The sequence below is a fragment of the Kogia breviceps genome, chromosome 17 (genome assembly GCF_026419965.1).
Source record: "Kogia breviceps isolate mKogBre1 chromosome 17, mKogBre1 haplotype 1, whole genome shotgun sequence".
Taxonomy (NCBI): Eukaryota; Metazoa; Chordata; class Mammalia; order Artiodactyla; family Physeteridae; genus Kogia; species Kogia breviceps.
Window position 1 is genome coordinate 59,837,389 of NC_081326.1, and position 17,951 is coordinate 59,855,339.

A 17,951-nucleotide genomic window follows, 5' to 3' on the forward strand; every position below is an offset into this window, starting at 1 on the left:
CCCAGCCGCTCCGCGGCACGTGGGATCCTCCCGGACCGGGGCACGAACCCGCGTCCCCTGCATCGGCAGGCGGACTCTCAACCACTGCACCACCAGGGAAGCCCAGATGGATAGTTTATTTTGATCATTGATTTGAAACCTCTTAGATGAACATGCATTTTTGTCCTGTGTTGTAAGAAAAGATTTTGAAATCGTGTTCAATTCTATCATCACAGGTTGTCATAAATGACTTCATTATCACAAGTGCTGACAGATCAAACTTGGCAAGTTCACTGCACAGGAGGTTTGGAATAAGCTGAAGGTTTGTCAGTATGTCTCCCCCAGTTTAAGACAGGGTCCCTGTGCAGATACCTCCTCGGAGCAAGGAATATTATCTAACCTTTATGTTCGTGGACCCTCCTCTGGGTTTCTAAATGGAAGTGTTTTGTGGTGTTTGAGGAGATCAAGCGAATGAAATATGCAGCAAGTCAAACCCCATCCTGAAGAGGTAATGCTTCCTGGGAATCTGCCATGAACTACAAGAAACCTTTTTCTTATTTGATTTCTTCATGCTTCCATTTGTTTTTCTAAGTGGATGATACTGTGTGTTCTTTCTATAACCAGAGCTGTGTGGTGAAGATGATGCATGAGAGTTTATTGTAGGAAGCTCTGAAAGCAAAATGGCTGTCCCATAAAATTCTTCTTCTTTTTCTCCCCCTCAAAAACAAGATTTTCAGACAGTATTGTGAAGCAATTATACTCCAGTAAAGATCTATTGAAAAATAACAACAACAACAACAAGCTTTTTGGATGAGGGGAGCAAATGAGGAAGACAGAACTGGATGTTTGAACGATTCTTCTGGAAGGGAAATCTGACCGGCTCCCTCCTGTGTTTCGAACTCCCCTTCTCAAGCAGAGTAAAATGCAAAGTCTTTGCCTGAAGTCTTCACCATATCTGGACCCAGAGACCTCTCTGATCTCATCCCTCACTGTTCACATCTTGCTCAATTTCTCCTATGCCTCACAGGCCTCCTTGCAGTTCCTCCGTCCTCAGAGACTTTGCATTTTTGGTTCTCCCTGCCCTTCCTCCAGTGAGTTCCACCAGTGGCCCTCCGCCCTCATTCAGTCTCTGCTCAAAGGTCATCTCCGGGGACTCATCCCTGACCTCCCCATCTAAAACAGCAGTTCTTCCTCTCCCACCTCCTCGTCTTATTCTTCTTTCTATCACTTGCCAATGATGTTTTCTGTCTCTCTCTCTCTCTCCATGAGTAAGTTCCAAGAAGTTCCTGCTTGAATGAGTATTTGCTGACTGAATGAATATGGACTACTGACTCTATGGATGGCTCTGGAGGTTCTGTCACCTTCATCACATAGCCAGCATGTGCTACACATATGGATTTAGGTGCATGACTTAAAACTGATGATAGCCACATGGGAAGAATTGAAGAGGCATAACTGATGAATTGTATTCAATTCAGTGTAGCAAACACTTATCCAGCCCCTATTATGAGTAAGGCCATAGGCGGGGGGTTGATATTGGCACATCTGCTTCTCTGAAGAAGCCTTATAATTGATTTTTACAAAGAAGAACCAAAGCAGAAAGGCTTCCTCAGACAGTTGGGATCCCCCCACTTCTGATTCTTTTTTTTTTTTTTTAAATTTGGTTGCCTGGGGTCTCAGTTGCGGCAGGTAGGCTCCTTAGTTGCGGCATGCATGTGGGATCTAGTTCCCTGACCAGGGATCGAACTCAGACCCCCTGCATTGGGAGCATGGAGTCGTAACCACTGCACCACCAGGGAAGTCCCACCACCTTCTGATTCTTGTTGAAATAAATTTAAATTGACAAGCCTTTGTCAAATCTCTACTACAATCAAGGCACTAGGCTGCTGAGTAATCCCATTGATGGGCTTCATAAGGGTGTTGATCCTTCACCTTCAAATAATGGCAAATCTGATACTCAGAAAAAATAATTCAGGACAGCAATACAGCATAAGATTATAGACTTTGGAGAGCTGTATTAACCCGAGTACTTCTAGAAGTGCAAATGTTAAAGCTATTAAAGTTCTACCAGAATCGTGCACCAACACTGCTCATTGATGTGCACTTTTGATTGAGACAAGAAAAAATATATATATATTACAAATTAGCCAAAAAATCATATATTTTCCTCATTATTTTCTGAACATTTAGGACTCACTTTTGTGCAAATACTTATATAGTTAATTTCTGGTATATTTTATCTATACCATTTTATATGAGTAAATTTTAAATGCACACATATATATTAGGACTTTGTTAGACAAAGGATGGAATAAAAAGAGTGGAGGGTACAAAGTAGTATCTGGCACAGTTAACATCAGCTAATAGTGAGAACCTACTGGGTGCCTGATACTCTTCTAAGGGCTTAATGGGTTAATTAGTTGGATTAATTAATTCATTTAATAGTCACAACATGCCCATGAGGTAGGTACCCTTACCATTCCCATTTTACAAATTAGGAAACAGGAAAAAAGAGGTTCATTAACTTGTCCAAGGTTAGTAATTGTGCCAGAACTCTGTGCCAGAATCCATGCTCTTAACCACTATTATATTGCCTCCCAGGAAGCTTGCATTCTACCCTGGGCAGGTAGGAAAGAAATGTATCAAATATTAACCAGAGTTGACAGCAATAAAAGAGCCTTCTCAAAGTAATCTATGCTTTTTTTTTTTTTTTTTTTTTTGCAAAAGTAGACAATAATTACTGTAAGAGCTCAAAGGAGGGAAAGGCAATTCTGACTGCAATGGACTTCACCAAAAATCAAGAATGGCTTCTTCATCACAAAAACAATACTGGAGGTAAGAAATTCGGGAGCAATACCTTTAAATTTTTGAAGGAAAATGATATCTAAGCTAGAATTCTATGCACAGCCAAACTAGTAATGAAATTTGAGCATAAAGACATACAAGGTGTCAAAAATGTATCGATTGCCCGCCCCCCATGCCCTTGTCTTAGGATACCACTAGAGGATGTCCTTACTCAGAATAAGGGAATATTTATCATCATCTCATTATCTATATGAGATGATGGATGTTCACTAAACTTATTGTGGTAATCACTTCATGACACGTAAGTCAAATCATTATGCTGTATGCCTTAAACTTATACAGTTCTGTATGTCAATTATATCTCAATAAAACTGAAAGAAAAAAATTAAAACAACAAAAAAGAGGGAGTAAAATTCAATCTAGGAAGATGTGCAAAATTGAGAACAGGGTATCCAGCAGAGGAGAGAACCCCCAGAATAATGACTGTGGTGTAGATAGTTCATAATTCAGCTGTAAAGGGCAGCCACCCAGATGGAAGCAGCAAGACTCAGGAGACAAGCTGTTTGGAGCCGTCAGCACCATGCCTGCTGCTGTTGAACCATCTTTTAACCAGAGAAAACTCCTGGAGAAAGTATCGACCCAAACAAGGGAATATACTAAGAAAGAGGAAGGTATGATATCCAGGAAATAGGGAAGCCAATCTTGAAGAAAGGCAGAAGGAATTCCAAGTTTGGTAGGAAACAAAGGCCAGGATGACAGTTGAGCAGGAGGTCTGAAGGAAAATCTGCCTGGAGAAGAAGGGATGTTTCAAAATATTTTTACCTGATATCAGTGACTTTTGGACATTGCACTGAGATGTTATTGGAAGTAGTTGGAAAGACTAGCAATAAGCAAAAAACAAAGAAAGCAAAGGAAAAAGCAAGACAATTATTAACTTCAGAGAAAACCTAAAAGTAGAAGGAAAAATGATCATAATACATTATGATGCTTTTATGTGAATATTTGCAAAGCATAGGAATGGAAACAGTGAATATGGAGGTAAACATCATATTGGGAAGATAAAAGAGGAGAAAAGGGATGGCAGCCTGAAAGAGCTACATCCTCTTCTACCATAACAGGAAATATAGAAATGATGTTTAAAATTGATTATTAAACACATAGCAGTACATACATTATATTGAGAAATACGGAGATTTGAAAATGTGAGAAAAAAAACTGCTAAAAGAGTTAAAGGTGATTACTTCTGGTGAGCAGAGTAATATTTTTTTAACAAGTTTTTAATATTATTTAAATTTTTAAATTACATATATAAATTATTTTAGTAAAATGGTATAAAAAAATTAAGTGTCCATGTGGGCTTTCACAAAAGTTTGGTATCCAAACGACTCTCAGTAAAGATTCTTCTTCTTCTATGGTATTATTATTATTATTATTATTGGAAACAGTCTTGGCTTATTGTCAGATGATATTGAATCTAGTAATATCTGCCACTGATTCTTTCTGGGGATTTAATGCATGGGATCTCAGTTTCTTCATTTGTAAAGTGAAGGGGTTACCATATACATATATATATATATACACATATAAAATCTCTTAGGCCTGCTCCAGCCCTATTATGTTATGAACAGGACCTATTATGCAACATGCATACACTGACAGGTTGCTGTCACACATGCGAAACTTGGCTGCTTTTTTAAAGTCCTGACTTTGATCTGCGCCATGGAGCCGAGAAGATGAGGAATGTCTTAATCACTGGTTCAAGAACATGAAAGGCGATTGTGAGACAAAGAGGGGATTCCAGCACCAGGAAGGACATTGTAAGACAATTTATTTTAACCTCTGGAATGAGTCTTACCTTGCAGAGCTGATATATTGAAAAAGGGATGTACTTGAATGCTCTTTGTAAAGTGAAAATCCTATACAAGCATAAGCTGTATCTCTAGTATTGTTTGGAAAGGGGTCAGTGCCCTCTAGTGGGGAAAGCTCTGGCCTGGGAGTTAAAACATTTGAATTCTAGTGTTGACTTTGCCATTAATCCCCCAGGTAAGTTTGACAAACTCTCTTCAGGTCTTTTATCGCAGCTTCAGGTTAGGTAAAATGAAGATGGACTTGGAGTTGTTCAGTTAGCAGAAAAAGAAATCAGATTTGGCAAAAATCGGGTGGCTCACAGAACTGAGACAAAAGCTTCAGGAAGGCCAGGAGCCAAAGATACCGTCGAGCTCTGGGCGGGGCTGATATTCAAACGATAAAACAACAAGCTGGCGCAGGAAAATCGGAATGGATACCAGTAGCCACACAGAGACCTAGCGGCACTCAGCTGATACACGGGGTCTCAATCCATGCTGTGACAAAACTCCACAGTCTGGGTAGCTTATAAAAGACAGAAATATATTTCTCACAGTTCTGGAGGCTGGAAGTCCAAGCTCAGGTTGCCAGCATGACGGAGGGAAGGCTCGCTTGCAGGCCCCGGACTTCTCATTGTAGTAAGAAAGGGCGAGGGATCTCTCTAGGCAAGAATGCTAATCCCGTTCAAGATAAGCGTTCCACCCTCAAGAGTTGCAAGCAACTCCCAAGGCCCCGCCTCCTAAAGCTGTCACCTTTGAGAGTCAGGATTTCAACATGTGACTTTTAGGGAGACACAAACATTCAGACCACAGCACAGGGGTTACCTCTTGAGCTGCTGCATCAAAGGGAAAGCTGGCCTCGTGATCCCAGGAAGGGGATGGTGGGGAGGCCATACAGGGTGGTGGGGAGGCAGCTATTTACCAACTGGCAGGGAAGTAGTTCAATATTTTAACAGCCGGTACAGCTGTATTGGTGTGTTTCTGCAGGATGTCTAGATTTAAGGAGCTATTTATTGTTACTGCAGGCCTCACTGCTAGGATGAATCGAGATAAAAATTTAGCACTTTTTTCCTCCTCTTGTGTCCCACTGCGTTATACTCACATTTGAGGGAGAGAGTGTGTGCTTGGACTAGTTGCGAGCTCCTGCCCACAGCTGGGCTAGAGAACAGAGCACTCGGAACGGCAGCCCAGCCACGGCTGCATCCAATGGAGTGGAGGCACTTTCCTAAACTAAGTCAGGTCTTTGTTACTCTAAGGCGAGAATAATGTATTCGACAGCTGGTATGGCAGGGGCATCAATCAGTGAGAAGGTACATCGGCCCTCGACTAGGGGGCAGGATCCTGAAGTTTCTCTGATCTGTTGGGAGTTAACCTCTCGTTACCAGCTGTGCTGATGCAAGATGAGGGCAAATACTAAGAGTCCCAGGGGTCAGGATGGAAGAGGGGGTGGGGACGTGGAGCCAGGAGCCTCGGCCATGGTTATTGCTTATAGGTATAGAATATTATTATCAGTATGAACCTTCTGTAACCAAAAGAAGGGGGAATGGATAGGCTGAGGAAAAATCATAGCTGGCTGTTACAGAGGGGTTGGAGTAGAACTGCAAAGAGTTAATGGTTTGCTGCTGAGTGTATAAGGAAATGTGTGGTGGTATTTTTGGTTTTCACAATGGCTAGGAGATGGGGAGGATGCTACTGGAATTTGGTGATGGAATCAGGAACAATAAATGTTCTACAATGTCTGGGACAGTCATGCCTACCTATCCAAAATGTCAAAGCACCTCTGTTGAGACAGATTGCAAGAGTTATCCGTAAGGGGCTACTGAAGAGAGGAGAGCCATATGCCTTGGGCAGAAGGGAGATAAAGTCCTAGTTTGGGTGATATAGTTGCCATTTATTATTTAGTATGCATTAGGTCCATAAACACATCTGTCATTTAATCTGCATGACTATCCCCTGAGATATAATTAATTACTCCCTTCTTATACACAAGGAGTTAGGCTCAGAGAGGCAAAATAACTTCACCAAAGTGAGACAGGCAAGGGGCAGAGTCCCTTCGATTCAAGTTTGAGTTCAAAAATCTTCCTGCAGGGTTTTAGGGGACAGGGAGGAGAGGGGCAACAGGGTGTGTATGGAGTCCTTCGAGAGAAAGAAAATCACATTCATGACACAAACTCAGGACGACATCCCAGGAAGAGTTGTTGAGTCCTGGAATAAATTACTGTGGGAAGCTGGAATTTTGGGATATCTTTGAAAAGTCCCCCTCTATTTAAAAATCCTTTCGGAGGTATTTTTTTAAAATAATTTTTTAGATTGAGAGAGTAGACCATTAGAGGGGTCTTCTGGGCTTGTTTCTATGATTCAGTTCTCAGTATTCTTCTAAACTCCGAGGGCTGACCTTAAGATAAATGTTGAATAAACACTCCCTTGAAAGGGCTGGAAATTCACACACAACTGCAACTAAGTGAAAAACTAATTAAAACCAGCCATTCTGATTCAACATTAACTGAAATTGATCTACCTATGTTGAAAGTGAAATAAATGCAAGAAGTCAAAAATTTAAAAGATGAAAGAAGGATGACTTAGAATGTTTTAAAATAACATTTTATATCATAACAAAATCAATATACATCATCGTATAAGATTTTTATGGAATAAATACTCTGCTATTTGCTGTGTATGGATTTTTGCACGTATATTTCACACTTTAAAATCATCAGGGAACTCCTCATTTCCAATTATCTATAATTCCATCACAAGCACTTTTTCTCATCCTTTGCCTCAAACTTTATGCTAACACGCCACTACCTCCCCCAAGGGAATTACACGTAAAGCTAAGCTTACACTAGCCATCTATATCTTGTTAAAAATGAAGAACACAACAGTAGATTTTATTAGTGAAAAAGGGGGGACAGAGCATGAAGGTAGTAGGCACTCGTTTGGGGGTGGGCAGAGGAAAGGAGATCTAACTAAAGTGGTAGTTTTCTCCAGCTGTAAGTACTGAATTTCAGGAATTCCGGTCCCTCCGTGTCAATCTAGGATGGATGGCTAGCTTTCCAGTTCCCGCCCTATCTCGAACTCCCAGTCGCAGACACCAGGTGGCGCTCGCATGCTCGCAGATCAGCGAATGGAACCCTAGGATTTAGACCCTCTGCTAAAAAGTCGCGCTGGCTGCCTGACCCGGGAGAATCACGTTCAGTGAAGCGCAGAGGCAAAACGGCGCCTAGCTCGGGCCCTGTCCTGTGGCAGACCTGAGGCCCGTTCGGAAAGGGACCGACAGACGCAGGGCGGCGGTTGGAGCTGCCGAGGGCCTTTTGCACTCCAATCGCAGGACAAGCGGGGAAGTTCAGAGCGTGGACAAGGGGATGCGAATACCAGCAAATTCGGGGAAAGCAGAGGAGGTGGCTTGGGAAGGTTAGAATATCCGAAGGACCCCCTTGAAAGGGGGTGGATGGGTCACAGCCCCTCTTTCTGTATTCTGGGCTGAGCAGGGTGGTAGCAGATTCGGGGACCTTTTAAGAGCACCGCCTGCCAGCTTCCTCTCTTCGCCATCACCAGCCTTTAACGGTGGTGAAATACTCTCTGCAGTTTTCCAAGGCGAGAGGGTATTTTCTCACAAAAGTGGCTTCTTGATAAACACTTAGTTTTTATACCTCCCGGCTCCCAACACCTGTGCGCACACAACAAGCTGGATAGTAAGACGCCGTGGGAGGGGGTGGGAGGCTGTTCGTGAGGTTAAAAAAGGAGTAACGATGATGACTTTCCAAGAGGGCCCAGGGGATGGCCGCGCAGGGCCGAGTCCCTGGAGACCTGGCGCGGGGCTCTGGCGCGCCTCGTGGGCGTCACAGCTCAAGCAGAGCCTCTTGGAGGGTGGCCTGCACGTATCAGGGTGTCTGATAAATGCAGAGTCCCTGGCCTCGGCCCAGATCTGTTGAAACAGGATCTCTGCGAGGGAGCATATGCAGTTTAAGACGTCCAACCACCGGACACGGCCGACATTCGTCCTTTTAAACACCAAAAATGTCTATTTCAACATTCGCAGGTGATTCTCCTGCACATTAAAGTTTGAGCATCTCTGCTTTGGCATTTTATAGCCCTCGTTCAGAAGAAGGAAGGAAGGAAGGGTATCCCTTGTTTTTTTGTTGTTTTGGGTGGTATCTTAGTTCCCCGACCAGGGCTCGAACCCGCGCCCCCTGCAGTGGAAGCGCGGAGTCTTAACCACTGGACCGCCAGGGAAGTCCCGAGGCAGGCTACCCCTTTAAAGCGGGTACCGGCCCCCCGAGCGCGGGGTCCTTGACGAGGCTGGTCTTTGGGAATATGGGGAAGCGGGCACACAGCACCTGCGTCCGCGAGGGCTCTAGGCCTCGCAAAGCAGCCAGGCGCACGCTAGCCTCGGTGCGAGTGGAGGGGCAAAAGCCGCTCTTTCCCGGCACCGTTCACCGGGCTGCGGCCCGCACCTGGGGCGGCAGCCAGGTCTGGGCTGGCGCGCCTGCGGCGCTGGGCGGGCTCCTCAGCGCATCTCTTGTGGGGCCGGGCTGGAGGAGGAGAGAAGGGGGGGGCGCGTTAGGCACTTAGGCCTGCCTCCCACCTCCCCCCGCAGCCACCTTCCGCTCTATAATTGGCTGCCAGCGGGCCTTCCTTTCCTCTTATCTGATCCCGGGCGCCTAGCAGGAGGGAAGCTCTGGAGAGGGGGAGGCAGCTTTGAGCGGCCGGGAGAGGGAGAGAGGCTAATTGAAAGGGGCACACGGCGGGAAGCGCGCGAGACCCGTGCGCCGCCAAGGACCAATTCGCGGCGGAACCTGGATCTTCCCTAGGCACGGAGAGGTCCCCTACCTGGGCTGGAATCTTATCCTGCACAGGTCAGTTCCAGTCTTTCTCTGCTCTTCTTTCGGGTCGGCTTTGCAAAGTCTATTCTTGAGCAAGGGAAAGTGGGAAGGGCGAGCCACCTGCAGACGCCGTGCAATTCCTTGGACCTTCTCTTCACGCGCGCCTGGGATGGCCCGGGGACGTTTGAGGTGTGAGGGGAAGGTGCACCCGGGCGCCTCTTCGCAGGGGCTCACTGGGCAGGGAGATGGGTGGCACTGCGTGATGCAGATGCAGACAGTGAAGATGTCCTGGGTGGCCCTCAGGAGCTTTCCCCCTTGTACTTGGGCGCTGTGAGTGCTCGGCGGGAAGGAGCAAGTTTCTCCACTTCGAGACGGTGGAGACTCCAAAATTTCCAAGTACAAGGGGCTTCGTAAAGGCGACCATTCCGTTGAGAAAGGGGCTTAGGGATTGTTTTGGAGAGCTGTATATAAACAGAAAGCACGCTGTTTTTATTTAGATTGTATTAAGGGTCGCTTGGGAAAACAGTCGATGGAGACCATGGGGTACGAAACTCACCTAGATCCCCGTGGGTGACCCGCGCTGGGGACCAGGTGCTAGCGAAAAGAGGAGCAAGCAAACGGAGTGCCTCGAGGCAGGATGTTGGCAGTAGTGATAGCTCGTCCGCGGAGTGATAGCTCGTCCACGCCAGGAAACCCGGATGCTTCGCGCGTTTTACTTTGGTGTCTGGACCCAGGAGGTTGCAGCTTTCAGATGCCCCACCAGGCTGTGGTGCTGGAGGGCCTTCTCTGCCCTGGCTTTTCCACCCCCCTCCCCCCACCATCCCCTTTTATCCCTCTGAACTGCTCGCGGCTTTGGGCGCTCTAGTACGCAGCGCCTGGGCGGAGGTTCATCTGGCCGAGCTTGGCTTTAGCGTGCACAGCGCACAGTCAAGACAGGGTTACGGCCCGGCCAGGAGGAGCCGGCGTTGTGCCACTGGAGTGGCCTTAGTCCTAAGCAAGGGTCTGAACGCTGCCTGCAAGTCCAGGACACGGGCACTCTGATTCAGGAGCTGGGTTCTTGGGTCCTCTGTGGGAGGCTCCGCCCTGTGGCGCGCGAAGCTCAGGATTGACCCGGGGTCGCGTGCCGTTGTGCTTAGGTTTTAGGCTTGTCCTTAGGGCAACTGTGCAAATGGAGCTTGCGTGCAGCTCTCACAGCGGCCTGCATCTGCCCCTGCCCCCCCCTCCCCCGACGAAAACTACTTCTGGAGCTACAGCTGAGAGCCTGATTCCCTCTGGAAGTTTTGGATTCCCTTCTGGAAATTTTGGAGAGTCAGCTGCCTGCAGAAGTAGAAGGGGGTGGGAGGGGCCAGAAACAAAGAAATATGCGAATAAGACATTGGTGGCTCTGTGGGGAGCAGAAATGAGAAAAGTTTTCCTGAAACTTCCCTCTTAAAGGCTCTGGGGCTCCTCAGCTACAGAGAGTCAAGGGGGGCCCTTCCTGGTTGCAGCATGTGATAAACAGGCCCTGCTCGCATGCAGCAAACCAGCTTAAGCTGGATGCAGTGAGGAGAGCTGGTGGTGTGTTTCTGACAAGGTGGTCCAGTTCTGCCCACAGAGAACTCACTGGTAAATGTAAAATGAGTGAATGAATTAATGCATGGATAGCATTTGGATTTTGAGTTGCTTCAAAAGAGCAACTTGGATGGATTTCCTTTGAACCTGATTCCAAGGGTGTGGTTACTGTAAGATAGACTTCAGGATAGTATTTTTTCGAAGAAACAGCTTTACTGAGATATAATTGCACGCGTGTGCAAGTCGGTGGTTTTTTGGTATATTCACGGAGTTGTGCACTCATCACCACAATCAATTTTAGAAGATTTTTATCACTCCAGAAAAAAAAATTCTGTACCTATTAGCAGAGACTCCCCATTTCTTCCCAACCTCGCCCCCCCCCCCAACACCCTTGGCAACCACTCATCTACTTTCTGCTGACATTTCATGTAAACCGAAGTGTACGATACGTGTGTGGTCGTTTGTGACTGGCTTCTTTCACCTAGTAAAGTGTTTTCAAGGTTTATCCATTATGTACAAGATACTCTCTCACTAAGCTTTGGGCATCTCCTCCTTCCGTCTGGGGAGCCCTGAGCCAGGGCACACCTGAACCTCCACTACATCCCTGACCTCCTGGGGGTCCCTTTGAAAGGACAAGAACCACACTGGTGAGGCCTCTTAGTAATTCCCTGGGACGTATTCCTTGGAACCCATCAGGATTCCTGGAGCAGTTTGGGGCAGGTCCCAGGCTTTAGGATTGATGGGAGGAGTCCTTTGGCATTTTTCCTGCTGTTAATGGTCCAGCTGTGGATTTCAGAGAACTCTGGGCCTTCCATGAAAGTCTTGGTTTTTGGAATCTTCCAGGGCTGGCCTTGAAGAAAGGGCTGAGCAAATTCGTATGATTTGAGGGTCACTGGAACAAGCCCCAGCCCAGCAAAAAAGGGCTCATTGGGGTACACTCCCTTTGACTCTTAAATACTTCCCAGTGTCACCTAGTAAAACACAAAGATCTTTTGCCTGTTTTAAGCTGAGAGTCTTTGCAATTATGTTACTCTAGAGCCACATTTGCTGTCGTTTGAATCCAAACTCAGCCAAATAACTGCTGTTTTCCAGGCCAGTCGAGTGTGACCCAAGTTTCCTTTAAAGGACAAGGGCCTTCCTGAATTGCTGCAGGCTGAGGTGGTGGTGTTTGAGCACCACTGAGCTAACAAATTATCTGGGATTCTGACAATTTGTAGAGAACAAATGATAAATGACCAAGGGGACACAGCGGGACGGGGGTGAGGGGTGGGGGTGGGGGTGGGGGGGTGGGAGAAGGGAGAGGAGGAAAGTTTAAGGGAAAGGGACAAAAACAAACTTCCTCTATGACAGATTTGCCCCTGATAGTGCTGGATGGCAGGAAAACAGTCTGCTCTGGTTTCTCCTCCTCTTTGGTAACTAACTAAATAAAAAGTGGCAGGGCCCCAGTTGCTCTTCTATATAGAACAAACCTGTGAAGACCAAGCCTTATCCTGTTCTTGTGGAGAGATTGGGTGTGTGTAGTCGAGGAAGTGCTGGCATGTGTTTTGAGTCCCTGTTGGGTACCTGCCCTTTTCTTTTTCAGAAACACGTTTAAGCCCCCCAGTTACTTGTGGAAGTAAATATTCTCCTTCTTTTATTTATTAATTTATTTATTTAGCGGTACGCGGGCCTCTCACTGCTGTGGCCTCTCCCGTTGCGGAGCACAGGCTCCGGACGCGCAGGCTCCGCGGCCATGGCTCACGGGCCCAGCCGCTCCGCGGCACGTGGGATCTTCCCGGACCGGGGCACGAACCCGTGTCCCCTGTATCAGCAGGCGGACTCTCAACCACTGCGCCACCAGGGAAGCCCCTCTCCTTCTTTTAGATATGAGATCACTGAGCTTCGGGGATATAAACTACCTCGCCTGGGGTTGCAGAGCCAGCAAGTGCCTGATACATGATTAAGAAAAGTCTGTATGAGATTTGAACCCAGACCCCATTTCTCTGTCAGCTTCTTTGGCGGGGAAGGGTGAAGTGACCCTTCACTTCAAGGGTGTGTGACTGTAAATGGATGACATCAACTGAGGCCATACAAGTCTGGAAACTGAAACAGAGGATGGAAGGCAGAGAGGTGTGGGTGAAATCTACACTTGTTGGTTCTGTGCCCCTTGCCCATGTTCCTTAACCTCTCTGGGCTTCAGTTTTCTCTTCTAGAAAACAGGGATAACATAGCCACCCTATGTTTTAAGGCCTAAAACGATTTAGTACAGAGTCGGGAAGACAAAACTGGTCTCTCTTGTCTCCTGCTTCTTTTTCCTTCTTTCTACCTCTTTCTTTTCTTCTTCCCACATTTCCTCTTCTCTCTTTCTCTGCTCCACTTTTTGAGGGGATTATGACTAGAAAGGCACAGGAAATTCTGAGAACTGAGTGTCTGTTTAAGTTGGGGCTTAGAGTCTAGACTCCACATTTCTTCAAGGTAATTTTTTAAAATTAAATTTAATTTTTATTTTATACTTCAAGGTAATTTTTAAAAATCAATGCTCTTGAAGAACTTTTCTGCCAGTGAACCTTTGTTGGAGCTCACAGGCAAGGGTCCCTAACTTTTAATTTTAGGGAGCAGTGTTTAGTCTTTTGCCTCCCAGAGATAACCTGGGTTGTTTATGAAAATTGATCCAGAGGGAGGCCAGGCTTGGCTGAGTTCTTCTGAGTTTCCTAGGTGGTGTGTATAACTAGAGGAACTCGGGATCTTTTACTGGATAAAGATTTCCTCCTCAATGGCTTTCTGTCTGCTTTTGCAAAGGGGAATTGATATCAATCGATATCACTGAATCGATATTAAAAAATGATGTTCTACTGTAGGTTTAGAATGGAAAATAAAGATTACTACTGTAGGAAACACAGAAGGAGTACCTGGCCCATACTTGGAAGATCAGGGAAGCCTTCCTAAAGGGTGAGATGTCTATGCTGAGATGTGCAGCTGCCCTTTATGCTGCTTGTAGATAGAGAGTTTAGTTAAAAGCAACTCTCATTTCTTTGACCAAGAAGCTATGTCAATCCTTAAAAAAAAAAAAATGCCGGGTAATGGAACATTCCTGAGTGAAGGAGAGTTTCCAGTTTGCCATACTTTTGGAGTGGCTCTGCCTTCTGTTATGTAGGACTTACAGCAACCTAGTTTAAGACTGAACAGCTACATTTCTGAGGGTGATCTGCAGACATATCCCTTGCATTTGAGCCATTCACAGGGCTGCTATGATCCTACATGGGGTCTTTCTGTGAACTATAAAAAGGTGCCTCTGGGCAGACCCATGCTATTGGGAGAAGAAAATAGTATCCTTTCCTCTGGAAAACAGTTTTGCATACAAGTTGGAGAGAGTGTCTGCTAATTTCAAGCATTACTTGCCCTAGTCCAATTGCAAATTGTGCAGTGCTGTCAACTGTGAACTGTACACATCAGCCCTGGTCATTCAATCATTGATCATTAAATCAATCAATATTGGGCTTCCCTGGTGGCGCAGTGGTTGAGAATCCGCCTGCCGATGCAGGAGACACGGGTTCGTGCCCTGGTCCGGGAAGATCCCACATGCCGCGGAGCAACTAAGCCCGTGAGCCATGGCCGCTAGGCCTGCGCGTCCGGAGCCTGTGCTCCGCAATGGGAGAGGCCACAACAGTGAGAGGCCCGCATACCGAAAAAAAAAAAAAAAAAAAAAAAAAAAATCAATCAATATTTATTGATTGACTATCATGCACTTTGAACTTTTTTGATTATGGGCTAAACTGCCCATCTAGATGTATTATGTTACCCAAGACAGAAAGTAAAGTTACTGGGGCCATGAAGTTAACTGGAGCGTTACAATGGGATAAGAGACCAATGCAGTCTGTTGGAGATTGATCACTCTTTCTAAAGATTTTTCAGTTTTATTAATATTTTAAAGAAGCAAATTTTGACCTTGTTAATTTTTACTAATATTTATTTTATGTATTTTTGGGTTTTATGCTTATCTTTATTAATCCCTTTTCCAACTTAATTAGGATTTTAAGTTGCTCTTCTTTTTGGGCTTCTTTAAGTGGAAAATTAGATCATTGATTTTTAAATTCCTTCTTTTTTTATGTAAATATTTCTCTCTAATCCTTTAGTTGCATCCCACAAATTTTCATGTGTTATCTTTTTTTTCCCTTCCAACTATTTAAAAAATTTGCATTGTGATTTCTCCTTTTACCCATGGATTAAATAGAAGCATCCTGTTTAATTTCCAAATATGTTGAATTTGTAAAGATACTTTATTATGATTGATATCTAATTTAATTCTGTTGTCAGAAAACATACTCTGCAAACTCTTGAGTCTTTTGGAATTTATTGTCTCATTTTAGGATGCAGAATATGGCAGAATTTATAAGAAATATTTTTTTTAAAAGAATATTCTGCAGTTTTTGGATGTAGTGTTCAATAAATATCAATTACTAGTTGATAGAGTGGTTCACATCTTCTATATCCTTACTGATATTTTGTCTAGTTGTTCAATCAGTTCCTGAGGGGATTGTTAACATCTCTAACTTTGCTTATTGTTTCTTTCTTTGGTTCTATCAGTTTTTGCTTTGTGTATTTTGAAACTCTATTATTAAGTGCGTACTCATTTATGATTGTTAACTTTTCTTGATTAATTGACCCTTTATTCTGAATTGTCCAGGACTTGAGGGACGTTTTTCTTCTTTTTAAATATTTATTTACTTATTTATTTAGGCTGCGCCAGGTCTTAGTTGCAGCACATAGGATTTTCATTGCCAGGTGTGGGATCTTTTAGTTGTGGCATGCGGGATCTTTTAGTTGTGGCATGCAGGCTTCCTAGTTGTGGCATGTGGGCTTCTTTGCAGTCTTCTTAGTTGCAGCATGTGTACTCTTAGTTGCGGTATGCATGTGGAATCTAGTTCCCCCACCAGGGATTGAACCCCGGGCTCCCTGCATTGGGAGCACAAAGTCTTATGCACTGGACCACCAGGTAAGTCCCGAGGGGCGTTTTTATGCAGAGTTGATTCTCCCTACTTGTGGCTCACTCTTTTCTGACGCACCCCTTCTCAATTTCCAGTCTCTGGCATTCCTGAACTCTTCTACCCTTTGACACTTTATGCTAATAAGATTGTGGCTTTCCACTTGATTTCTAATCACAATGCCATGCACAGTGGGGAGTTCACGCAAGGGGAAAAAGGCTAGTCACCAAGCATAGTAACACAACTAGGTCTTTATTTCTAAATTAGAGTTGTTTTCTCCTGTGTCCCGATGCTAACAGAGAAGAGTGATAACCACTGACTTCCTCTAGGGCTTGTTTTTAAGTAGACCTCATTAACTAATCCTGAAAACCTTTTTGGTTATTCTGGGTGTAAGGAGGGTGGTATTTTCACTAGAGAGATGAAATAAGGAATACTAAACTTGTCAACATACTGGGCTAAGACGTTAGCCCTGTTTTTAGTCTTTGCTTTCTTATCTGTAAATCCATATGACCTAGATCATCAATTCACTGTAAAATTCTCCTATAAAATTGATATCAAAATATTAATAATGTAGAGTCCAGAAAGAGTTCAGGCTTAAAGGTCATTTTGTCCAGTTCCCCTGCCCACAAATCCAGGAATCTCTTCTATAACACCTCTCATGGGTAAAACTTAGCCAGCGTCTGCCTCAGAACTTCTAATAAATGTGAAGAAGTCATTCTAGTTGTTAGAGAATTTTTATATCCAAATCTGCGTCTCTGTGGCTCGGTCCATTGATTCAAGTACTATTTGCAGACTGCAAGCTGCACAAAATGATCTTGTTTTATCTTCTATGTGAAAGCCCTTCAAATATTTGAAGACATCCATTATGTGCCTCTGATTCTTATTTTTCCTAGGCTTAAATCATGCTTAATCATTCCCATTTCATTCAAATCTTCTTTGCATGGGCTTGTCAACTAAAACTGCTAAGTCTTCTTTTTAGTCAATGAACTGCTCTTAGGTCAAATCTTCCAGATCTTCAGATGGTTGATTATTTTGAACCTGTATAGAGCTGTCATCTGGAAAATGATAAAAAAAATGGATAGGAATGTAATTAGAAAAGTTTAAAGTAGTTCACCCATGCAAATAATTGTGCCTCTGTCATTATTTGGATCTTCTGTTTTTGCCTAAACCTTTATGCCAAGTTAGTACCACAACCTTCGTTAGATGGAGGAGATAACCAGTTCTTTTTTAAAAAATATTTATTTTGGCTGCACTGGGTCTTAGTTATGGCACGTGGGATCTTCGTTGCAGCATGTTTAGTTGCGGCATGCAGGATCTTTTAGTTGTAGCATGCGGGCTCTTACTTACGGCCTGCAGACCCTTAGTTGTGGCATGCGGACTCAGTTGTGGCATGTGGACTCAGTTGCGGCATGTGGACTCTTAGTTGTGGCACGCGGACTTTTTACCTGCGGCATGTGGACTTCTTAATTGCAGCATGCATGTGGGATCTAGTTCCCCGACCAGGGATCAAACCTGGGCCCCCTGCATTGGGAGCATGGAGTCTTACCCACTGGACCACCAGAGAAGTCCTGATAAAGACTTCTTGAGTCTTTTCCTCCTTTAGTATCTACCCAAGTAGTAAGTTCATTGGTGATTATCATTCCCTTTTCCTTTGTGTCCTTTCAACCTGTTCCTAACATGTTACTAGTTGGAACTTTTTGAGAGCTTCCTGTGTTTCTAAGTACATTATTTACATTATCACAATCATCCTATAAGGCAGATGTTCACTTGTACATGTTACTGATAAAGAAATCAAGTCATGGAGTGGTTAAACTAGTTAGTCAAGGACCCCTAGCAAATTATTGGCAGATCTGTCTTCCTAGCTCCCAGTTTTCTCTTCATACCTCCAGTTTGTGCTAACTCTTTGTTCTATTTCATACTTATTTCATTTAGCTTGGCAATATATTTGCTTGCAGTCTTGTTTTTCGATAAAACTGTAAGTGAGTTGA

The 17,951-nt window shown here is 44.5% G+C and overlaps 1 protein-coding gene across 5 annotated transcripts in view; it reads left to right on the forward strand.

The window, feature by feature from the left end:
- Window positions 1–324: 324 nt before the first annotated feature.
- Window positions 325–17,951, forward strand: part of COL14A1 (collagen type XIV alpha 1 chain) — a 242,324-nt gene continuing 224,697 nt past the window's right edge. For 2 of the 5 annotated variants that reach the window (XM_059043433.2, XM_059043430.2), the window contains exon 1: window positions 9,267–9,484. The gene's annotated coding sequence lies outside the window, so the exon portion shown is untranslated. Of the gene's footprint in view, window positions 488–2,709; window positions 2,815–9,266; window positions 9,485–17,951 lie in introns of those variants that run through there. The other 3 variants (XM_067017541.1, XM_059043431.2, XM_067017540.1) reach the window with 2 other exon arrangements.